This window comes from Hylobates moloch, unplaced genomic scaffold (assembly GCF_009828535.3).
Source record: "Hylobates moloch isolate HMO894 unplaced genomic scaffold, HMol_V3 SCAFFOLD_14, whole genome shotgun sequence".
Taxonomy (NCBI): domain Eukaryota; kingdom Metazoa; phylum Chordata; class Mammalia; order Primates; family Hylobatidae; genus Hylobates; species Hylobates moloch.
The window spans coordinates 75570365-75592627 of NW_026652289.1; the positions used below are offsets into that span (position 1 = coordinate 75570365).

Sequence of the window (22263 nt, forward strand, 5' to 3'; positions counted from 1 at the left end):
TTTATATTAAACCTCTTTACAATATGAATTTGAAGCAGATAAATTGTTTGGTCTGATTCACATCACAGCTTCTGAGTTAGTTTAGAAGAAAACCATCAACTGATGTTTCCAGTAACCAGCAGCAAGAGAGCTCATGAAAAGGCAGGCACACCTCCAGTGACCACTAGGTGGCAGTTTCACTTTCAATATGACCAGATTGACAATGTCCATCCAAGAAGTCTGGGGCAGGCAAGCTGGGGCACAAAGTGAAGCTTAACTAGGCCCGTGGGTGGAAAAATGAAGACCCAAACTCAGCCTGAAGAAAATGGAGTTATGGAAAAAACAGCACATGGAAAATGTAAAGGAATGCCACTAGACATTATTTCACTGAAAGATTAGCTAAGGTAACCACAGCCACAAAATCAGTAGAGAAAAGACATGCAGGACCCGAGACAGGCCAGACAGTGTTGAAAGGCAAAGGAGTCTCCAAGTCCACCCTCCATGGCTGGAGCCCAGCCCCCTGGGGAAAGTCAGGATGGGTGCAGGCTGGTCATTGCTGAGACCCTGGTAATGTGCCGAGTGACCACCCTCAGGTGTCTCTCAGCCAAGACTGCTTGGTTCTCCTCCTCTGAGTGACCCCAGAAGGAACCCCTGAGAGACCCCGCTTAGTCTTTCTAGTTCCCATTCCAAAGTTGGATAAGGGACTTTTCAAGCTTAAAGTGGGAACGAGGGGCAGGGCTTATCTCCACAGAAAGCCAAGATGGCTCCTATCACAGCAAATCAAGACACTTCATGGGTCCACCCGCAACAGGCCAGCCAGGGCCCCTGAGGAAATTATTTGGACTATTAACCTTAAGGAGGCTGCAGGCCAAAAGCATCAACCGACTTCTATCAGGAGTGTATTTTTTTTTTTTTTATGACGCAGAATAGGGAATAGGGAAAATATCCTGGAATAGGGAAACTGAGGCCCAGAGCAAGCCAGGGATGAAACAATTCCATCCCCCGTGACTGAGAAGAGAGCCTTCAGGTGGGCCTGAGGAGTCAAAAGCCCTGAGGAAGCTGTCTTGGCGATGTCCAGGTTATTACACTATAACACCCACTCATACGTTTGTGGTAGGGCTTCAACTTTTACACATGAAGAACCTGAGTGATCGAATTACCTGTTCTCTTCTCTTTCTCTGCTACCAACCCCAGAAAGACTGCAAAGAATAGACACTTGAGTCTAAACCAAACTGCCAGGCTCAAAGAACACTGCACCAGCTATGAGGTAATAACCACCACGGGTTACAGGATCTGTGAACGGGATAAGCTCCTTTACTTCCCCCCAGCTGGAGTGTGAGTTATAAAACAGACCAACAAGGAGAGGGAGACACAAGTTTTCAGGAAGAGCTAGTAAGAAGGCACCTGCAGCTTCTCCCCAACATCTTCCACATCACACCAACATCAACCTCCTAGTTTGATGTCTCCGTAACTAGGCCTTGACATCAAGGCCTAGTTTGGGTGGGGAAAGGAACCCCCAGAGGATCTGAGAGGAGAGATTGGCATGCTCTCCTCCTGGTGGACTTTCCCAAGTAGCAGCCCCCACGGATACATCTGTCACTGGGTCGCAGGAAGACAGGAAGTGGTGAAGGCGGGGCACAGTCAGGTAGGAGGGGCTGGAAGCCACTTCTGGGCTTCTCTTGGAGTCAAAACTTTGTAATGCAGGAGATCCATGCATTTCCTTGGATCCACCATTGTCTGAAGACATGAGCTGGAGCTTGCATCAACTTGCCAGCCCCAAAAGGACTCTTGGAGAAGAGAAGGGAAGCATCTTCTCCTAGGTTCCAATCCCTGAGCTCTTGTTGGTGGCCCTGGGTTAGATGTTCACTTGCTCTGATTCTCAGCTTTCCTCCTTGTAAAATGGGGATACCATTACCTCATTCATACAGTTGTTAGAATTAAATGAAATAAAATTCATCAAGTTTCTTGTACAGAATAGATGATTAATAAATGGGATGGGTCTGGAGCACCTGCCTGGGATGGAGCCACTGACTGACTATGACGCAGCAGAGAGTTCTATGTGCTTCCTAAAAACGCCAGCCTCTAGCAACACCTATGCCAGGGGATATCAGCAAAAAAGTAAACCCAGGGGTGCCAAGAAGGACTTGAGACCAGAGGAAGGATGCCCTTCCCATCCCTGGCACACAGCTAATCATGGAAAAGGAATTCTCTACCACTGGCAGCCACCAAGGAAATTAGGGACACCAGAGGCAAGAAAATTATGTTCAATTACAAAATACATTCCATTTTATAGCCATTTCTATTATCGGTTGCTACTATAATAAATTACCAGAACTTTAGCAGCTTAAAACACACAATTACTATCATTTAGTTCTATGGGCCAGAAGTCCTATGGGTCTCGTAGGACTAAAATCAACGTCTCAGCAGGACAGCGTTCCTTGGTGGCAGCTCTGGGGGTGCATCCTTATCTTTGCTCATTCTGGTCTTGACAGTTCCGTGGGATTGTAAGACTGAGGTCCTTGCTGGTTGCTAACTGGGGCCACCCTGAACTCCTAGAAGACATTTGCTCTGTCCTTACATAGAGTCCCTACCTCTCAGAACCAGCCACAGGGCATGGAATCCTTCTCTCATGGCCCTCTCTTTGACTCCACTTCCCCTAGATGCATTTCTGTCTCTGACTGCACCCAGGGAAGGCTGTCTGCTTTTTAGGATTAGATTGGGCCCATTCGGATAATCCAGGATAATCTCTTTATCTCAAGATCCTTAATGTTAACCACACTTGCAAAATCCCGTTTGCTGTTAAGATAACATATTCACAGTTTCTGGGAATGAGAATGTGAACATCTTTGGGTTGGGGGAGTGGGCATCTTTCTATCAAACTATTATACATTCATCAGGCATTTATTTACTATCTTAATGGCCAAGTACAGTGCTATGTGCTGATTTGATGTTGGTATAAGGGGCATGGGGCAGGGAAGAAAGTCTAGGATCGGTGATGCCCCCCACTGGGATATCTGACTTAGAGCTTTGCAGTACTCCAGGGGATGCTGTTGACATAAACTACAGCGTGGATTGTAACTCTCACCTCTCACTCCCTTAACCTTGATGCCCCAGTCCTTGCCCCTGACTTATACAGGCTGGAGACCCAGCCTGAAATTGCTGGAGGTGTCTGAATAAGGTCATTCCAGTTCTCCGGGAGGTAGGAGCTAAGCTCACCAGGGGACTGAGTTGGTGACCCTGCTAGATCCAGGTTCAGCCATAGCAGAAAAAACAGAGCAAGGTAGGACTTACAGCAGTCCAAACAGACCCCTAGAGACAGATGCTGCTCCTGCCCTTAGCCTTGCTTCCTGGCCTGGTTTTGTGGTTCCTGCGGGGACTAGAGAGGGAAATGCCCAGGTCCTCTTGGGCCCCTTGTAGCTCCATATCAGAATAGAAAACCTGTCACTAACTGAAGTCCCTTCCGGCTGAGGTTCCCCGGCCTATATTTTGCAGATCCAGGGCTCATCAGAGCCACCAATTTGCTGATGGGTTCTCAACCACAAGGATGGTGAGTCAGCACAGTGGTTGACTCTAAGCAGAGAGGATGCACCCTTCAGCAGGGCTCCTGGTGGGGCAGCCTCCTGATCAGCCTGTGCTGTGGTCCTGCCCCTCCATTTCTTCCAGTCCTGGACGTCCCTGGCCTGGCTGGCACCCTAGTCGCACACCCAAGAAGCAGTTCAGCTTGCTGAGCACAGTGTTTCCCAAAACCATGGCATAAGAGGTAAAGGATCGACCAGGGAGGAAGTCTTCAGCCCAGTCTGACAAGCACAGGCCAACGTTTGGCCAATAGCAACTCAGGCTCTTTGCTCTAGGCCAAACTTGAAACATTAGTGTGCCAGTAGGTGTTCTGCCTTCCCTCCCTCTGCTCTAGAATTCAGATCTGGAAGCCAGGTCCTGACAGCTGGGATCCAGACACAGTCCCCATCGCAGCATCACATTCTGGCCAACCAGGCTTCCAGTGGCAGGAGCTGCCACCAGGAATGGGCACCAGTCCTCTCTCAGTTAAAAAGCCTTTGCTTCGCACCACAAAAGCCAAAGTGCCAGCTGTGGTTGTCACTTCTGCTGCTACCACTTAAAATGTGCTGGCAAGGGAGACTTTTAGAGAATGATTCCCCCACAAACATAGCATTCCTTTTTTTAATCTTTCCTGTACCCCTCTTAGGGCTAAGTTACTGATGATAGCCCTGCGTGATACAGAGCAAGCTGGCAGCAAGGAGGAAAATTGTCAGCAGTGACAAGCTCCAGATGACAGTTATATGGCTTGGAAGGCAAGTCTTACTCTAAAGAGATCCTGCCCCCATCCCAGCTCTGGATTACTTAGTCTGATAGGTTTTCAGGGTATGACTCCAGTTTTCTGTTTAAGGATGTTGGCCCCAGATATGACTAGGAGGGAGTTTTCCTCTAATATCTTTCTGCAAAGATCACCATGACAATGACTAGAATAATAAATATCTACAATCACATGCAATCTTTAGCTTTAGTAATAGAGTGTGACAGAGAAATCTGCTGCTGCTGCTGATGCTGCTGCTGCTGCTGCTGATAATGATGGCGATGATAAGGAAGACACAAGATAATCTGACCTTCCTCAGCCTCTGATGGCTGATTACAGGTAGATGTGGCTTCTGAAGCAAAGTTATATAATTCACCTCTTGTTCCTGATCCACTTTTAGCAAAACTTCCCTGGAAAGGACCTTGTACCTTCTTGAAGTATCCAACACGCAGTCATCTTTATGTTTTCCTACCAAGTTCCCACATTTCTGCCTCCGTGGGTTCTACAGTCTGAACCGAAGAAACAATTTCATAGTTCAAACATCTGGCAAGCTATTACATCAAAGGGATTGCAGATTCCCAACCTGGAATGGAAGAATCCTTGACTCCCCGCACCCGCCCAATTCTGCTCCACTTCAAAACTGCCTACATCATCTCAACCACCCAACTTTTGGGAAACGGGTGAATTCCCTCTTCCTTTTCATTGAGACTAGCCCAGGTCATAGACCCAATCTCTTTACTGGGGACTTAGGCTTATAATTTTGAGCACACAAAATTAATAGCAAAAATAAAGTCCCACGTTGTAGAACATCCTCAACTGAGGAGAGATCTCATTGGTTGAGAGTGTTTGTAGTATCATGCACTGCCCAGGAATGCAGAGAACACGTAGCTCTGTTAGCTCTTATTGACTGAGAGTGGAAGACAGCTCTTGGAATGTAGGGAAAAACTTCTGTGTCTGTCATGGAAAGAAAGATTCGTGTTTTTTAAATAATGGAATCACAATGAATCAGACCAGAGTGACATTAAACTGGATGTCCCTGTCCTTAAAGTTGAAGGTGAGATCCTTTCAGGCAAGCAGGCAATGCTGTCACTGGGAGAGTCACATGTGTTCTGGGAAGACAAGGCTCCCAGCATAGAACATCCGGTAACTTCCCAACTGTTACACTATCTTTTAGGAACCCTTAACATAAAGGTCCAGTCATGTCCTGGAATTGGCCTAAGTTCCACGTGTGCTCTTAAAATGAACTTGAACCCTACTCTTCTCCAGCCCACCAGCCTTCTCACTGTTCTTCCAACACCCCAAGTTTGTTTCTACCTTGGAGACCTTACCCACTGTTGCCTGTGTCTGAAACATTCCTCCTTCAGCTTCTTTGTGGCTGAGCGCCTCTCACTGTTCAGGCCTCAGTTCAAATGTCTCCCCTCAGAGGTGATGATGCCTGATGCCCCCTTTGAGGTAGCCCACCCCCGCCAAGGGTTCACTATCCCACCTTCCCCTCTTATTTTCCTATCATTGTCTGACATGAGCTTAGGTCTGGTTTGCTTATTGTTTACTGTCTTGTGTCACCCTACACAAGTGTGAGCTCCGTGGGAGCAGGGCCCTTGCCAATCTTGTTCACTGCTGTGTTCTCAAGGTTCAGATGGTATCTGGCACATGGTGGGCAGCCAATGGAGTGTGGAAACACATATTCAGTCATACATGTTTGATGGGCTGGGAATCCCCAGAGGAGGTCAAATTGGAGGGAGAAAGAGAGAAAGCTGGACTCTGGGGGAAAATCCCAAGGGGACAAGGGCTCTGATGGAGACAGCAGGACCAGGCAGCCAGGCTCGAGTCTCCGATGTACGTGGTTGTGTTACGTCATTCCCTCTCCACCCAGGAAAAAAGAGCACTGATGTGTAAAATAACTAGGGCCCTGCAAGCCTGTGATAGAAACTCCTTGGAGAAATCTTATCTTCAGAGAGCCTCCATGAAAACCTCTGGGAACCAAGACACTGGGTGCCAGCCCCAACAGTAACTACTAGGGAGTCCAGGACAAGAGGCCCCGAAAAGCTGCCTGGTTTTCCTCCCCTTGCTGGATAGTGAGATATCAAGCCAGCTGGGGATGAAGGGGATCAAGCTTTATATATTTACTTACTTATTTGGACATGTCCGTGTTTGTTTATTGCATGTATTTAGTAATGCACAACGTGATGTTTTGATATACATAGTGAAATAATTACTACAGTCAAGGCAATGAACATATCATCATCTCACAGAGTTACCTTTTTTAGGGTGTGTGGTAAGAACACCTAAAATCTGCTCTCTAAGCGAATTTCCAGTACAGATGGCCCTTGACTTAATGATGGTTTGACTTAAGATGTTTCAGCATTATGACAATGTGGAAGAGATACACATTCAGCATGCTTCTTGACTTACAATAAGGTTATGTTAGAGAAGCATCTGTATATAATATAATATTATGTAGTCCTTGTGCTGTGCATTAGATGTCAAGACTTATTCATCCTCCATAACTGCAGTTTTGTACCCTTTGACCTACATCTCCCCCTGGTCCCTTTGGTGACTGCCAGTCTACTCTATTTTGATTATTTTTAGATTCTTCATATAAAAGAGATCATATGATATTTGTTGTTCTGTGTCTGGTACATTTCACTTAACGTAATGTCCTCCAGGTTAATCCGTGTTGTCACAACTGGCAGGATTTCTTCCTTTTTAAGGCTAAATAATATTCCATTGTGTGTGTCACACACACACACACACACACACGCCACATTTTCTTTATCCAGTCATCTGTCAATGGACACTTACATTGTTTCCATATCTCAACTACTGCTTTAGAAGCACAGTAAGAAGTCACCTGGAACCTTCTCCCTGCCACCACCCAACCCCGAGGCCTTGTCCTCAGTCAGGAAGAGGGAAGCCCGAGAAGAGAAAAAAAAAAGGGGGAAAGACAAAATGGTATCCCTGTGAGCTTTGGAGATCGAGAAACAGCTAAGATTGGAATTCTCCCTGACCCATTCCAGAGTTTTCTGAGCTGCAACCCCTGCAGGCATACCTTGCAAGTCACATATTATAATTCCTATTTTCCAGGCAAAAAATTAAAAACTCAAAGTACAGTTGACTGGTTATAGAAATGTGCTTGTCTGACTGCCGGATTACCATCCCTCTGGACCTCCTGCCAGTATTAGAACCCTAATTTTTAAAGGCACCAGGTGGGCCATGCTCAGGGGAGGCTGAGCTGCTCGCTGCCAGTGTAAGGGAATCATGATTAAACTACGCCAGTGGTCTCAGCACTGGCTGCCCATTAGAACCATCCCAGTCTAGTTAAATCAGCTTATCTGGAGTGAGTCTAGGCCTCAGTAGTTTTATAAAGCTCCCCAGTGATTCAAAAGTGCAGCCAGGACTGGGATGGGCCAACTTAAACTACTCATGATAATTTCCATTCTCATTAGCATGGAGGGAGGGTTCTGGGAAAGCAAAATTCCTTTCTTTGAAACACAAACATATTGTGTTGATGAAACAGGCTGTGCTGCACCCCGAGGTGATACCTAGAACTGTGGACACCATCTGGAGAACAAAAGCCAGCACACTAAAGTCGGCAGGCGAAAAAGAAGGGGAAAGCCCGGCTACTTAAGATATTATTGGACCAAGCTCACGCCTGTCATCCCAGCACTTTCAGAGGCTGAGGCGGGCAGGTCACCTGAAGTCAGGAATTCAAGATCAGCCTAGCCAACATGGTGAAACCCCATCTCTACTAAAAAAAAATACAAAAATTAGCCATGCATAGTAGCAGGCACCTGTAATCCCAGCTAGCCAGGAGGCTGAGGCAGGAGAATCGCTTGAACCCGGGAGGCAGAGGTTGCAGTGAGCTGAGATCACGCCACTGCACTCCAGCCTGGGCGACAGAGCAAGACTCCATCTCTAAAAATAAAAAAGAGATATGATTGAAGAGATGAATTACCCAACCCTGAAACTGCTCTCCCCTGGACTTTCTGTGTTAAGTGAGTTAATAGTTTGATGTGGCCAGTTTTTGTTGGATTTTTTATTACTTGAAGCTGAGAACATTCTATGTGATATAATCATACAGAAAGCAGCAGAGCTGAAAGTCAAGCCAAGTTCAACTCTGAGGCAGCCAATAGAAGCTAAGAGTGAGGAGAGACCAACAGATAAATGGGAGTTATTTGAATCAGATCAGCGGGTTTCTAGATGGTTTTTAACTATTAAAGATAGTTTGTTAAGGTTATGAAATTTGTTTTCTTCTTTTTTTCCTATTCATCAGAATCCCTACGTGAAAATGAAGAACATCATCTAGTAATTGATTGCCAGGTTTAAAAATATAAAATTGGAGAAGAAGGCCAGGTTTGAAATTTGGAAGGTGGTTGAAATTAACAGCTAAATTTAAGAATCAGGATCGTCTTGGGTTTCAGTAAAACATCTAGTAAATTTATTCGTTTAGTCAATAACCTCAGTAACTAATGAGTCAAACCAGTTTTTCAGTCCAGTTTAATTTTTCATTTAGGGCCCCCAAATTAAATGTTAGAAAGGCCTCTTTCTAACATGTAGTCATTATAAAATAATCAAATCAGTGAAAAATCAGCCACCAGAAATAAAACTGCCTCTTGGAAGATTCTTATACTTATCTGTATCACCATATTCCAACAGGCAGCTTAAGGAAAGGGGTCTGTCTGTGCCTTTCAGTTCACAAGCAACCTTGAGGCGGCTAGAAATTTCCACAACAGTACCAAAGAACTGCCTGAAGGTGGCGCTCAAGGGCGATAGTAACAGAGTGTCTGATCTGGCAATTTCAGCATTTGCAAGAAGTCAAGCCAGTTTTTCTTTTCTTCCTGATAAAGCTAATTGCCTTGCATTAATGCACAGCATAAGACTTCGCAGCACAAAAAGAATAACGGAATTATAAAAGGTATAATTTAGAGGCTTTGTCAAGAGCTGTGATGAGCATATCCTAATAGGTATAAATGTTCTGAAGTACTAATGCTCTATTAAGAGGGGTTTCTGAAGGAGGAACGATGCCTGCATTAGTGTTCGGGCTCTGGAGAGGAAAAAGCTTTTTGGTCTGCAATTACTGGTCTCCTATTCTTTACTTTAGAACACATCTACTTGATGCTTGCTATTTTTTTCAGGCACACTTCCGCCCTCTTGTTTCACATGTACATTCACATGAGTAAAATATTGCTTTTTACACTTTGCTGGGTATTGAAGTTGCTGTCTGATGGAGAGGCTTAGATCCTCACCTTGAAGCGGCTTCCCCTAACACTGGGTCTGTGAAGCTCCAAAGTGCAAAACATGCTCATCTAGACAATACCACAAGGCCACCGACTTTGGATTTTCTGCCCTACTTCCCGAGCCTGCATCTCCGACTATTCTTTCCTTTGAAGCTCTATAAAAGTATGCACTCTTGCTTCCCTGTAGAGCAAGCTGCTCCTAGAATAGGAACTGCTAACACTTTCTCTTCTATTGCCTTGGCAGTAGCAGACCTCCTACCTCCCAATTCCATATCGCCACCGCCCCCCGAGCTCCAGTACTTTCCCACCTTGGGCTAGGACCAGCATGAACACATCTCCCAGGCACATCCCCTTGCATTTAGAAGGCCCCAGCCCCTGACCTAAGGTTGCCCCGGTTCTTGGCTTTCTCCCTTGAAGATCAGGTTAAATCCTACTGAGAAGAGAGAAAGAAATTAAAGTTTATCTTACCTAAGGAGGAAATTCTTTCTGATCCCTCTACCTTCAAAGACCCTCCTCTGCACTGGACCGTGAATGCTGAAAGGCAGCCAGGATGGGAGCCGATAGAAATGGATTGCCAGGTAGCATTGGTTAGGCTTATGTCTTTCGTGGCTTCTAAAGCCTCATCTCCTATTAGCAGGAAGACTGGGCCTCCATATTCTTGCCCTTCCCCAGTCTAATAGCCTGGCCTGACTTCCTACCACCTGCCCCTTGAGGTTTCTTTCCCCCAGAGTTGCCTCCAGAAGGAAGTAGGCCCAAAAGGGGAAAATCCAAAGTCAGACTTGTGGGGAGGGTATGAGCCACCAATGGGGACTGAGAACACAAAATTACTTTGGTAGAGGAGTACGTTGTCCCTCCCCAGGACAGAGCTTGTCCCCTTCATCCACATGCATGTTTTGAATTAGACAGATGTAAACACAAATCTCCAATATCTCTTTGTTTCTGAGCAGTACATGTTACCCAGACTAATCACAGATCATTGAAGGGGTTCAACTGAATGCAATGATCACATCTTTATTCTTCTTTGGAATGGCTCACAGTGTCCCATCCACAGGCAACTTCACAGCAAGAAGGAGGGCTGGCACAGCCTCATACCTGCTGCCAGAACACAGGGACAGGTAATAGTTTTCCTTACCTTTACATTTGAAATCCTCCTGTTGGGGGTTCATTTTGCCCACTGCCCAGACAGGCTGATTTATCAAGACAGAGGAACTGCAATAGAGAAACGGTTTAATTCACGCAGAGCTGGCTCAATGGGAGATGAGAGTTTTATTATTACTCAAAACAGTCACCCCCAAAATTTAGAGGCTGGGGTTTTTTAAGGATAATTTGGTGGGTAGGGGGCCAAGTAGTAGGGAGAGCTGACTGGTTGGGTCTGAGATGAAATCAGAGGCAGTCAAAGCTGTCCTCTTGGGCTGAGTCATTTCCTGGGTGGGGGCCACAAGACCAGATGAGCCAGTGTATTGATCTGAGTAGCGCCAGCTGATCCATCGAGTGCAGGGTCTGAAAACTATCTTGAGCACCAATCTGAGGTTTTACAATAGTGATGTTATCCGTAGGAGCAATTGAGAAGGTTTAGAATCTTGTGGCCTCTAGCTAGCTGCATGACTCCTACACCATAATTTCTAATCTTGTGGCTAATTTGTTAGTCCTACAAAGACATTCTGGTCCCCCGGCAAGAAGAGGGTTCATTTCGGCAAAGGGCTGTTATCGTCTTTGTTTCAAAGTTAAACTATAAACTAGGTTCCTCCCAACGTCAGTTCAGCCTATACCCAGGAATGAACAAGGACGGCTTGGAGGTTAGATGCAAGATGGAGCCAGGTAGGTCAGATCTCTTTCACTGTCTTAATTTTCTTACTGTTATAATTTTTTGCAAAGGTGGTTTCAGTGTTTTCTCCAAATGTCTTCCAGTCAAACCCAGGAGGTAAGTAAGGCACGGAAGACCTACAGCTTACGGCACCCATACAACTGTGCCCACCTCCCCACAGTGGACACCCCACAGCACTAGCTGCAGTTCTCCTGATCCTCACTAGAATAGGTCTTGACCTATTTGTTCTTCCCAAATGTACTTGGAATTACCTAACATGCATTAGGCCCAGCTATGTTTATGGTGTTGCTCAGCTCCCTCCCACCAAGCAACTGTAACGGCTGATGCCTTCTGGGTGCTTCCTGTTGAGAGGGCTTTGTGCATCTTCTCAAGTCATCTTCACGATACCCCCAGACAGCAGTGCTGCTAGCATTCCCATCTCACAGATGAGGACACTGCAGTGCAAAGAGGCTACACAACTTCCCAAGCAAATAAGAGCCACGGTAAGTTATGCGTAAAGCACATGGGAACACTGGTAAAGGAGTAAGTTAATTAAAAAAAAAAAAAATAGTCATAACTAACGCTTACTGAGCTCTGTGTATCAAGCCCTGCGCCAAGTGCTGCGTGAACTCCCTTTCCTTAAATCCTCGTATCAGCTGGTGTGGCAATTACGTCAGAAGCATGGGCAGGCTCTGCTATCAAGGAGAGTGACCACATTAAAAAAGGCACTATCTTTTGACCTTTTGCTCTATTATCTCTCGCTCTGACTGCTAATGTTTCAAACGCAGGTTGAACAGAACCAGCTTTCCCACTGCTTCCTCGAATGTCCTCTCATTCTTCACAACCATCATGTCTGGGATAATAGGTGGGCTCCCTGTTCTTCCCCTCCCAGAACCTCCAGCTGTGCCACTGGGAATTATTATTATTCCCAACTTAGAAATGAGGGAAGAGAAGCTCAGATAAGCTAAGTAACTTGCGCGAGTTCATTCAGCTTTCAAGGGAACAAGTCATGGTGGGGAAAGGGAGGTGTAAACCCAATGTCTGGCTCCAGAGCAAACAAAGAAGATTAGGGCATCTCAGGCAAAGGAAACAGCTCAGATAGAAGTATGAACACACGTGTTTGATTAAGAGCTCTAGATGAATGTGTACGGTGGAGTATAGGGCACTTGGTGGGCAGCAGTTGGGTAGTAAAGGAATTTGTATGTTGTAGAGGAGGTAAAAACTTTTCCTCTCCTCTCTCACATTCAGCCTGTGGGGTCTGCAAATTAAACTGACAAAAGACAGATGAGCAAGACAAAAAAAAAAAGAGTTTATTTACACCTGCAACAGAGAGATTCAGTGAGGAGTAACTCATCGCAATAGACAGAGATAAATAGTTTATATACCAACCTTAGCTAGGAGGCTGGGGAGGAGTGTCAGGGCTTCAGTGAGAAGGTATAGAAGGTTCTATCAGGCTTTTTGATGTGAATAGAATGGGCAGTCTATCTCCCTGGCAGCTGAATTCACAGGGAAGACCTCAAGGGAGGGCTACTGACAGCTGTATTTTCTGAGAAGTTCTGCTTTACAGCTTTTAGAGAAGTTCAGATAGTAATTTCTTTCTGCATCTTCTTTAGCTTAAATGTTTTCTCTTTAAAATATTATGTTGGTACAAAAGTCATTGCGGTTTTTGACATTAATGGCAAAAACCGCAATGACTTTTGCACCAGCCTAATAATCTTGATACCAATTACAGGGGTTTTGAGTGGTTTCCCACCATGCCTTGGTAAAACATGGCACTTCGTCCTTCAGCCAGAGCTTTTTAAAGCAGTGTTTTGATGTGATTTGTTCTACTTATCACTAAAACCTTTGGCCGGGATATATCAAAATAATTTAATTGATTTAGTTAATTAGCAAAACCCATAAGGAAGGATAACAGCACTATTATCCCACTTATGTGAAGAAAGAAACCAAGGCAGAGAAGTTAAATGATGTGCAAAGGATTGTGGATTATTAGTCACAAAGCAAAAATCTTGTGACCTGCTCTTCCAAATCCTGGTCCTGAACTCTGTCCAAGAAAGCTGCCAATCGGTGTGCACTTGCTCCTGTGCTAAAACACAGGAAGAGCTCCAACCCCTAGTTACCCCCGCCCTTGCCACATTCAGGGCCTACTTGAGCTGCATTACTTATGTGCTGTCTCTTCCACAGTTTAGCAGAGAAATGCCCGCCACTCTCAGTGTTTTTTGTGTTTGTAGGTGGAATTATTTATTTACAAAGCAAGAAAGAAAATTCAGAGTCCAGCTGACTTTGCCATCCTATGAGCCTCTGAACGGCCTGTTGTACTTTCCCTCTCTAGGTCAGAGCAAAAAAATAATTCAACTTCAGCAAACTGAGTGACTGCATTTCAACAAGTTTAAAGCATCTCATTGAAGAAAATACACCTCAATCTGGTTTGAGATCCTCGGCAGACTTTGTCACCCTATCATGTTGGGTAAATCCTTTGAAGAATTCTTAGAACCTCATCACAGGAAAGGGTGGCTTAGGGGCCTCTAGCTGTTCTCTGGGCTCCTTTGAGCTCAGAGTTTTGATGTTAGGTGGGGCCAAGAAAAGTTGTTTGCAGGGAGGGAGGAGGATGGAAGGAGTGGCAACCACGGGCCAGAAAACCAGTCATATAAAACCTTGGCTAGCCAACTATATGACTTCTGAGGACAGAGGGCCCCTTCTTCATACACGGCTATGTCCCCAGCCCCCAGCATGGCACAATAAATATATTTTAATATAGTTCAAATATATTGCTAAGCAATGAAGAAAATAGGAAGAGGGGACTCAACCAGGACCCCGGAGACAGTGGCCTGGGGAGGAGTCCTGGTCCCAGCCCCCCAGTTACATGGCCTTGGGCAAGTTATAGAACTTCCCTAAGCCCATTTCTCCTCTAAAATGGGGGTCATAGGAACATCTACCTAACAGATATTGGGGCCAAGGGAAGACTTCCCCATCACCTTCTGATGTTTCGCTGGAAATTGCTGACAAAAGCTGATTAATAGGAGACAAGGAAGACACATGTATTTGATCATAGTTTTACTTGACACCGGAACTTTCAGCATGAAGGCCCAAAGATACAGGGGGAACTGTCTATTTTATGCTTATGTTCAACAAAGTATGGACAGAAAGGGTCTGATCTAACACTAACTGACTGGGGAATCCCAGCACTGTCCGTTTCAATTCTTCTGGGTCTCTTGTGCAGTATTTCTTCCTACTGGGTGTGGGACAGGACCCTCTCTAGAATGGGGGTCTTATGACCTACAGTCAAACAAGGCAGGTCAGATAATTTCTTCATGGCCAGTTTTTACACAGAAAGAGAGTAGGAAAGTTAAAGTAATATTTTTAGGTTATGGCTGGCTTGGAGGAAAAGGGTTCTGGCTTCTATTACCCACTTTGAGGAAAAGGGATTCTAGTTTCTATAGTTAGCCTTGGGAGAGAATGAGAGGCCAGAGACAGGAGGGCAGGAGAAAGTCAGAGAGAAACTGTTGCTTCTGAGGCCTTCATTTCGGGGTATTGTTTTCTAAGACCCTACACATAGTACCTGTGAGAATTGAAGGAGAAACCTCATAGAAACACTTAGCCTGGTGTCTGTCACCTACCAAGTGCCCAATACATGTTAGTTATTATTAATTAAAAATTCAAGGTTGTCCTCTCTGATCCCAAAAAGTCTGTCATCTCAGTGAACTTCCATATTTTTTTTTCTTTCTTGTTCCTAGAAATGGTATTTGCAAGATGGGTGTATTTGTACATCTTTGTTCACCACCAAACAAACCAAAACCATTTCCTCATCCAGTTCATCAGTTCCTCATAAACAAAGCACAACTTCTCAGCCAAAAGTTTGTCATCAAAAGCTTGCTTTCTTCATTGTTTAACTCAGTTGTGTTGTGTTTCTTATTTTCTGGGAAATGTTGTTTTCCTTAGGTTCTCTTCCCCAGAGCCAGCAGTCAGGCACCACTGTTTCCATCTCACTAAGCACATCATGGGCATCCTGGAGAGATAATGGATTCCAGAGAGCAAGGGGCCACTTACATGGAAGAGCCCGGAGTCTCTGGGTAAAGGGTGACAGTGCAGAAACCTCACTAATGCACTCTTTTCCATTACCATTCTGCAATTTTTCCTGTCTCCCACTATTACCTTCGATTAAGCTTTACTCTTTAAAACCCTTCATCTGCCCCGGGGTCATTATCTTTCATCTGACACAGCAGTCGGCAGCCAGAGATGGCCCTTCTCAGAAATCTCAAGGTTTGGGGCCGGATAATGTTTTAGAAGCCTCCTTAACATGGTTCTTTACCTTGAATGCTTTCAGCTTTAACAAAAGCCATTTGAACACAGGTCTGGAAAAAGTGATACACTTGAAGAAAAAAAAAAAAAGTCACTGGCTTTATTTGTGTTCTGTTCCCTGGAGGTGGGCAGGCCAGAGTGGAGGTAGACCACTGAATTGATTTGTTTTGCAACTGATTTAGCAGCTATGGGTAGATTCTTGAATTTTCTTTGGTGTGTCGTTTTAACTCATTTTGTGTCCTGACAACTCTGAAAACCCGGACTACTCCAGTAGCTCTTTCACCAGACAAACCTGAGAAGAGAGAAACTGAGGTGGGCCAGAACTGATAGGAAAGCTGTGCTATGACCCCAAGAGAATCTCACTCTGGAGCACTTTTCTACCAAAATGTTGGAAAATCTTTTATTTTCTAACACTCTGTTTCACTTCCCCACACTCCCACTTGCATCTTCCAGAAATAATTGAAATCCTGGTCCTTAGTCTCTACATCATTTAAAAGTGTCTGCTCCTGTAATATGTGTGTGCTGCCACCAGATGGCACCAGAAGTCACAACTCTATTGGTATACTATGTGCCAGACACCTTGCTAGGCATTAAGAATCCAGTAGCGAACAAAAAAGACAGGGTCCCAACCTCTCTCTCTGAGTCAAGCAGGAAGGCAGACATTAAACAAAATATTATAAATATTTGAATGACAGTGCTGAGAGGAAGTGTCCAGAGGCTAATCCTCGGAGTGGGCGGAGACAGCAAGGTTCACACATGTTCTATGGCCCTCCCCGCATTCTCCAGCCACCTTGCAGTTAGGCGAGGCCTTGTGACCATCGAGGCCAATGAGATGTGAGTGAAAATCATATGTGACCCCTTACAGCCAAGGTAGAGAAAAGTGAGTATAATTTCTCTATGCTTGTCTCTTCCTTCGCTGTGGTAGCTGGTAACATGATGGGTGGCAGAGCGTCTGTCAGCCTGAGTCCCTGGGTAAGTATGTGGAGGACAGCCATCACAGAGTCATCACTAACCCCATGCTTCTTGACCCCAATCCTCCACAGCCCATGTTGGATAGGTAGCACAAATTGTTATTGAATTAAGCCATAAAGAGTTGGGGGTTGTTTCTGCAGGTATGTCAGTCTGCCTAAGGACTAACTTTCTAGCTGCAGAGATGGAACTAAGAGTGGAGTCTTTCTCCTCTAAGTGAGTAGGCCTTTGCATAAGCAGCACAGACAGATGAGGGATGGAGGAAACAGAAGCAAGCTGCATTGCCACCACCTATCCTCCTGGGACCAGTGAGAAGGAGGGGACTTCCTAACCAAAAAGGCTAGGAAAGCCTACAGGGTCTTAAGCATTTCAAGCAGCATACTGAGCACATGATAGCAGACCAAAAGGGTATGATTATTTCAGCAGACCCAGGTTCTGGCCAGGGGAGAGCAGAGCTTGACGTAGCTGATCTCAGTAGGGGTAGCTTGTAGACTTTTCCCAGGCTGCCCACAGACATGGCCGTGGGGTCTCTCTACTTACAACAGCCACGAACATAATGGAAAAAAAAAAAAAAAGGTAGGTAGCCGTGTGGTTAGTGGGGCACCAATTACCCCATAAATCAATTTGCTTGTGTGTGTGGAGTGGGGGTTGTTGGAGCTTCTTATTTTGATATAATTTCAAACAAGAGAAAAAAATGGAAGGATCATAGAAGGAACTTTCACATACCCTTCACCAAGGTTCACTAGTCCCCTTAAAAGGTTACTAAAAACCAAGTAATCTCTTTCATACCCAACCTAGCTATAATGCCTAACTCAAACTTCAATATTAAAGTTTCATGAGTCAGCTTTATATATAAGATATGCAAACCATGATAGAGTACTGATATGGTTTGGGTGTGTCCCCACCCAAATCTCAACTTGAATTGTATCTCCCAGAATTTCCACATGTTGTGGGAGGTACCTAGGGGGAGGTAATTGAATCATGGGGGCTCATCTTTCCCGTGATATTCTCATGACAGTGAATAAGTCTCACGAGATCTGATGGACTTATCAGGGGTTTCCGCTTTTGCTTCTTCCTCGTTTTCTCTTGCCACCACCATGTAAGAAGTATAAGAAGTACCTTTCACCTCCTGCCATGACTCTGAGGCCTCCCCAGCCACGTGGAACTGTAAATCCAGTTAAACCTCTTTTTCTTCCCAGTAACGGGTATGTCTTTATTAGCAGTGTGAAAACGGACTAATACAAGTACCCTTAATGTATAGTTATTTTATATTTAAAACAGTAACACTCATTGGAAAAATAGGCAGAGGCCATAAGTAGCCATTTGAAAAAAGAAACAGAATGGACAAAATTATGAAAAGTTCAACCGCTCTAGTAATAAATGTAAATTAAAACCTTATTTTCCACTTAGCAGACTAACAAGTGTTTATATGTATAATTGTACTTGTGTTGGTGATAGTATGAGAAAATACTATCGCGCTGTTTCTGGAAATTGGTTCAACGAATGATGTAATTGGCTTGTCTGGCAACAAATATCAAAAAAAAATTTTTTTAATACACTTGCCTTTTAGCACAGCAATCTTAATTCTAGGAAGGTATCTGAGGGAATAGGCAAACAAATGTCCCTGACCCACCCCAGGAAGAAGTGTATCTATTGGCCAGGCACGGTGGCTCACACCTGTAATCCCAGCAGTTTGGGAGGCCGAGGCTGGTGAATCACGAGGTCAGGAGATGAGACCATCCTGGCTAACACGGTGAAACCCCATCTCTACTAAAAATACAAAAAATTAGCCGGGCGTGGTGGTGGGCACCTGTAGTCCCAGCTACTCAGGAGACTGAGGCAGGAGAATGGCTTGAACCCAGGAGGCGGAGCTTGCAGTGAGACGAGATGGCACCACTGCACTCCAGCCTGGGTGACAGAGTGAGACTCTGTCTCAAAAAAAAAAAATAAAAAATAAAAATAAAGAAAGAAAGAAAAAGAAGTGAATCCATCATAACATTATCCAAAAAAAAAAAAAAATCAGACTGAAGGGACTTTGGTCAATTAAATGTGTTTTGTAGAAAGCACTAACACCACCTACATAGCACTTATAGAATGCCTGGCTCTGTTCTTAACTCTTTGCATATATTAACTCATCTAAGCCTCCCAACAGATAGGTACTACAATTACTGTCAGCATTTCACAGATGATGGAACTGAGGAACAGAGAGGTTCGCTAACCAGGTCATAAAGCTAGTCAATGCAGAGCTAATCTCTGCATCTAGGCAGTCTGGTCTGAGTCAGCTCTCTTAGATGTACATTATACAACCTTTCATAGGGTGTATAAGCCTCTCTCTGCAGCTACTAAAATGACAAAATAGATTGTATTCACTGTCATGAAAAATGTTCATAATATATGCATGAGAAAAGTCGATTATGAAACATTAAGTACAGTTTGAAACCATTATTTTAAAAGGAATTATATATACATGCATATAAGAATGTATGAAAAATGGCCAGGCACGGTGGCTCACACCTGTAATCCCACCACTTTGTGAGGCTGAGGCGGGCGGATCATGAGGTCAAGAGTTTGAGACCAGCCTGACCAACATGGTGAATCCCCATCTCTACTAAATATACAAAGATTAGCCAGGCATGGTGGTGCATGCCTGTAATCCCAGCTACTCAGGAGGCTGAAGCAGGAGAATTGCTTGAACCCGGGAGGTGGAGGTTGCAGTGAGCCAAGATCATGCCACTGCACTCCAGCCTGGGTGACAGAGTGAGACTCTGCCTCAAAAAGAAAAAAGAATGCATAAAAAATTTCCTCAAAAGATTAACAGCGTTGGCATTGTGGGAGAAATTTACTTCCTTTACACCTCTTTATTTGCTAAGTTTTCTGCAATGATCATATAATTCTTGTAATATAAAATTTTAAATGAATAATTCTACTACTCAATCCTGCTTTCTCCTTTGTCCTTCCACAAATGGTCTCGGGGACACTCCCTAATAAATATCCTGCAGACTGACCTTTATCTCAGAGTCTGCTTCCCAGAGAATTCAGCCTCTGAAGCATCCCAACAGTGCCAAGAGTGGTCCAAGAAAGCAGGCAATGAAATGATGCTTAGGAGCTGGCTCACTCATCACCTGGCTAGCAATGAAGACCCCATCACTGGAGGCAGAGGAGCACAGACAGCCCCTGTTCCAATGACTAAAACTTCCTCTGTGGTGAATTAGAATGGTGCGTAGGGAAAAGGGAATACAATAGCTGGTGCTACGTACTTAGTGTTAGAATAATATAAGGGAAAGAGTAATCTTAGGAAAATGAGATAGGATGCTGTTGCTATACTCCATTGAAGCTTTACCGAAAGAATTTAGCTCAACAAAAGGCTGAGAGCAATTAATAGGCTATTGAAAGCCAGCGTTAAAGTCAGAGGGTCTTTAGGAAGGTAAAAAGGCTTTCCTCACCTGAAGAGAGAGGGCAGGAAAAGTTGAGGCCCAGGTACAGACCCATGTCTTAATGGTGATTTTTGCCAGAACTCCAGTGAGGGTTAAAACTCTTAATCAAGGCAGGTCTGTTATGTCAAAATTAGGAATGTGGTTGGGGAAAAATGAATCCTGACCTGTGAGGTGAAATGGAATATATGGGTTGATTTTCCCCACACTCTTGAGTTCCCAGATTCCTCTAAATCTTTTCCATCTGAAGAAGAAAGTGAACCCCCTCTCTCTGTTAAGAGCTAGGACCACTCCCTTACTTGAAGACAATGCAGAGGCTTCTATCACCCCTCCGGGCCACTGGGCCTCTAACTGTGTCTTCTAATTAGGAATCAGTTGCAGCTTAACCCAGCTGCAGATGTGCTGGGCCTGGCAAAAGAGAAAAGGGACTAAACACCAAGGAGACCCACCCAGCGTGTCCACACATGGGACTGGATTCTGAGTTACTTGATCAAAGAGGCTAGAACGTAATACTGAATAAGAAAAATGTCAACAAAAATAAGTCGAACCCTGTAAAATATTTGAAGGGATTCATTCTGAGCCAAATACAAGTGACAAAGGTTCAAGGCATAGTCTCACGAGGTCCTGAGTACATATGACCAAGGTGGTTGGGTTACAGCTTGATTTTATACATTTTAGTGGAAAGAAATTACAGGCAGACATTAATCGATACGTGTAAGGTGTACATTGGCTCAGTCTGGAAAGATGAGACAACTCAAAGTTGGGGGTGGGGGGCTTCCAGGTCATAGGTGGATTCAAAGATTTTCTGACTGGCAGTTGGTTGCAAGAGTTATTAATCTAAAGACTTGGAATCAATAGAAAGGAGTGTCTGGGTTAAATTAAAGCATTGTGGAGACCAAGGTTCTTATTATGTAGATGAAGCCTCTAGGAAGCAGGCTTCAGAGAGAATAGAGGGTAAATGTCTCTTGTCAGACCTAAAAAGGCACTAGATTGTTAATCTCTCCTGGATCAGGAAAAGACCTGGAAAGGGAAAGGGATTCTCTACAAAATGTAGATTTTCCCCGTTAGAGACAGCTTTGCATGGCCATTTCAAAATATGTCCAAGAAATATATTTTGGAATAAAATATTTTGACTGCTTTCAAGGCCTGCTATCTGTCATGTGATGTTATCCTAGAGTCAGGTTGGAATTTAGTATCTTATTGCTACAAACAGTCTGTTTTGTCAGTCTTCAGATCTCTGTTTCAATCTTAATGCTGGTCCGTTGTGCCTGGACTCCAAAGGGAGAGGAGTGTCTAATGAGGCATGCCCAACTCCCCCTTTCCATCATGGCTTGAAGTAGTTTTTCAGGTTTACATGAGAATTCACTTGGCAGAGAGAAGGGATCCATTCAATCAATTGAGGGACTTATAATTTCATTTTTGGCTTATAAAAAGTTTATTGGTTTAGGAGTATGTTTCTGAAATGCAGATTTTAACATTCTGGCAAGGACCCTAAGCAATGGTATATTCTAGTCTCGAGGCTATTTCTTAGATGCATGGGAAAAGCAATGGCTCCCACTAAGGGAGGCTGAAATGCCAGAATTACTCTAGCAGCTGCTGGAAGAAGGGATTGAAAGATTCACAGAAGTGGGCATGCTGGAGTAGATCTACCACGTGAGGCCAGGATACTCACCAAATGATTACAGTGCACGGAAAAGCCATAAGCAGTACAGATGCAGGCACACCAGCATCACTAAAAAGCACAGTGATGCCTCTTCTTCATAGGTCATTAGTAATGGTAGAAAAGGTGATCACAGAACACAGAACTAAGCTAACCGATAGCAATAGAGATGATCACAATCACCCTGCTACCCAGTGGGGGTAGGGGGAGTAGAGGACAGATGATGATGTGTAGCTGTCAAAAATCAGGTAGATCCAGCGATCACAATGAACAGCAAAGTTGCAGCAGTCCAGAGGGCCAGGCCAAGACAGCTATGGAGACAGTTAAGAAAATACAGCATTCCTAGGGGCAAAATTGATGGACAGTTAACAGAGAACTCTTCAATTTACCATCAAAATAAACCAAAAATGAATGATCAAGACACTGAAGGGGCTGGGCACAGTGACCCATGCCAATAATCCCAATATTTTGGGAGGCTGAGGTGGGTGCATCACTTGAGGCCAGGAGTCCAAGATGAGCACGGGCAACATGGTAAGACCCTGTCTCTCCAAAAAAAAAAAAAAAAAAAAAAAAAA

At 44.4% G+C, this 22263-nt stretch overlaps 1 pseudogene; it reads right to left on the reverse strand.

Moving 5' to 3' along the window:
- Positions 1 to 1463: 1463 nt before the first annotated feature.
- LOC116481792 (putative uncharacterized protein encoded by LINC02694) lies at positions 1464 to 3402 on the reverse strand (annotated as a pseudogene).
- Positions 3403 to 22263: the final 18861 nt, after the last annotated feature.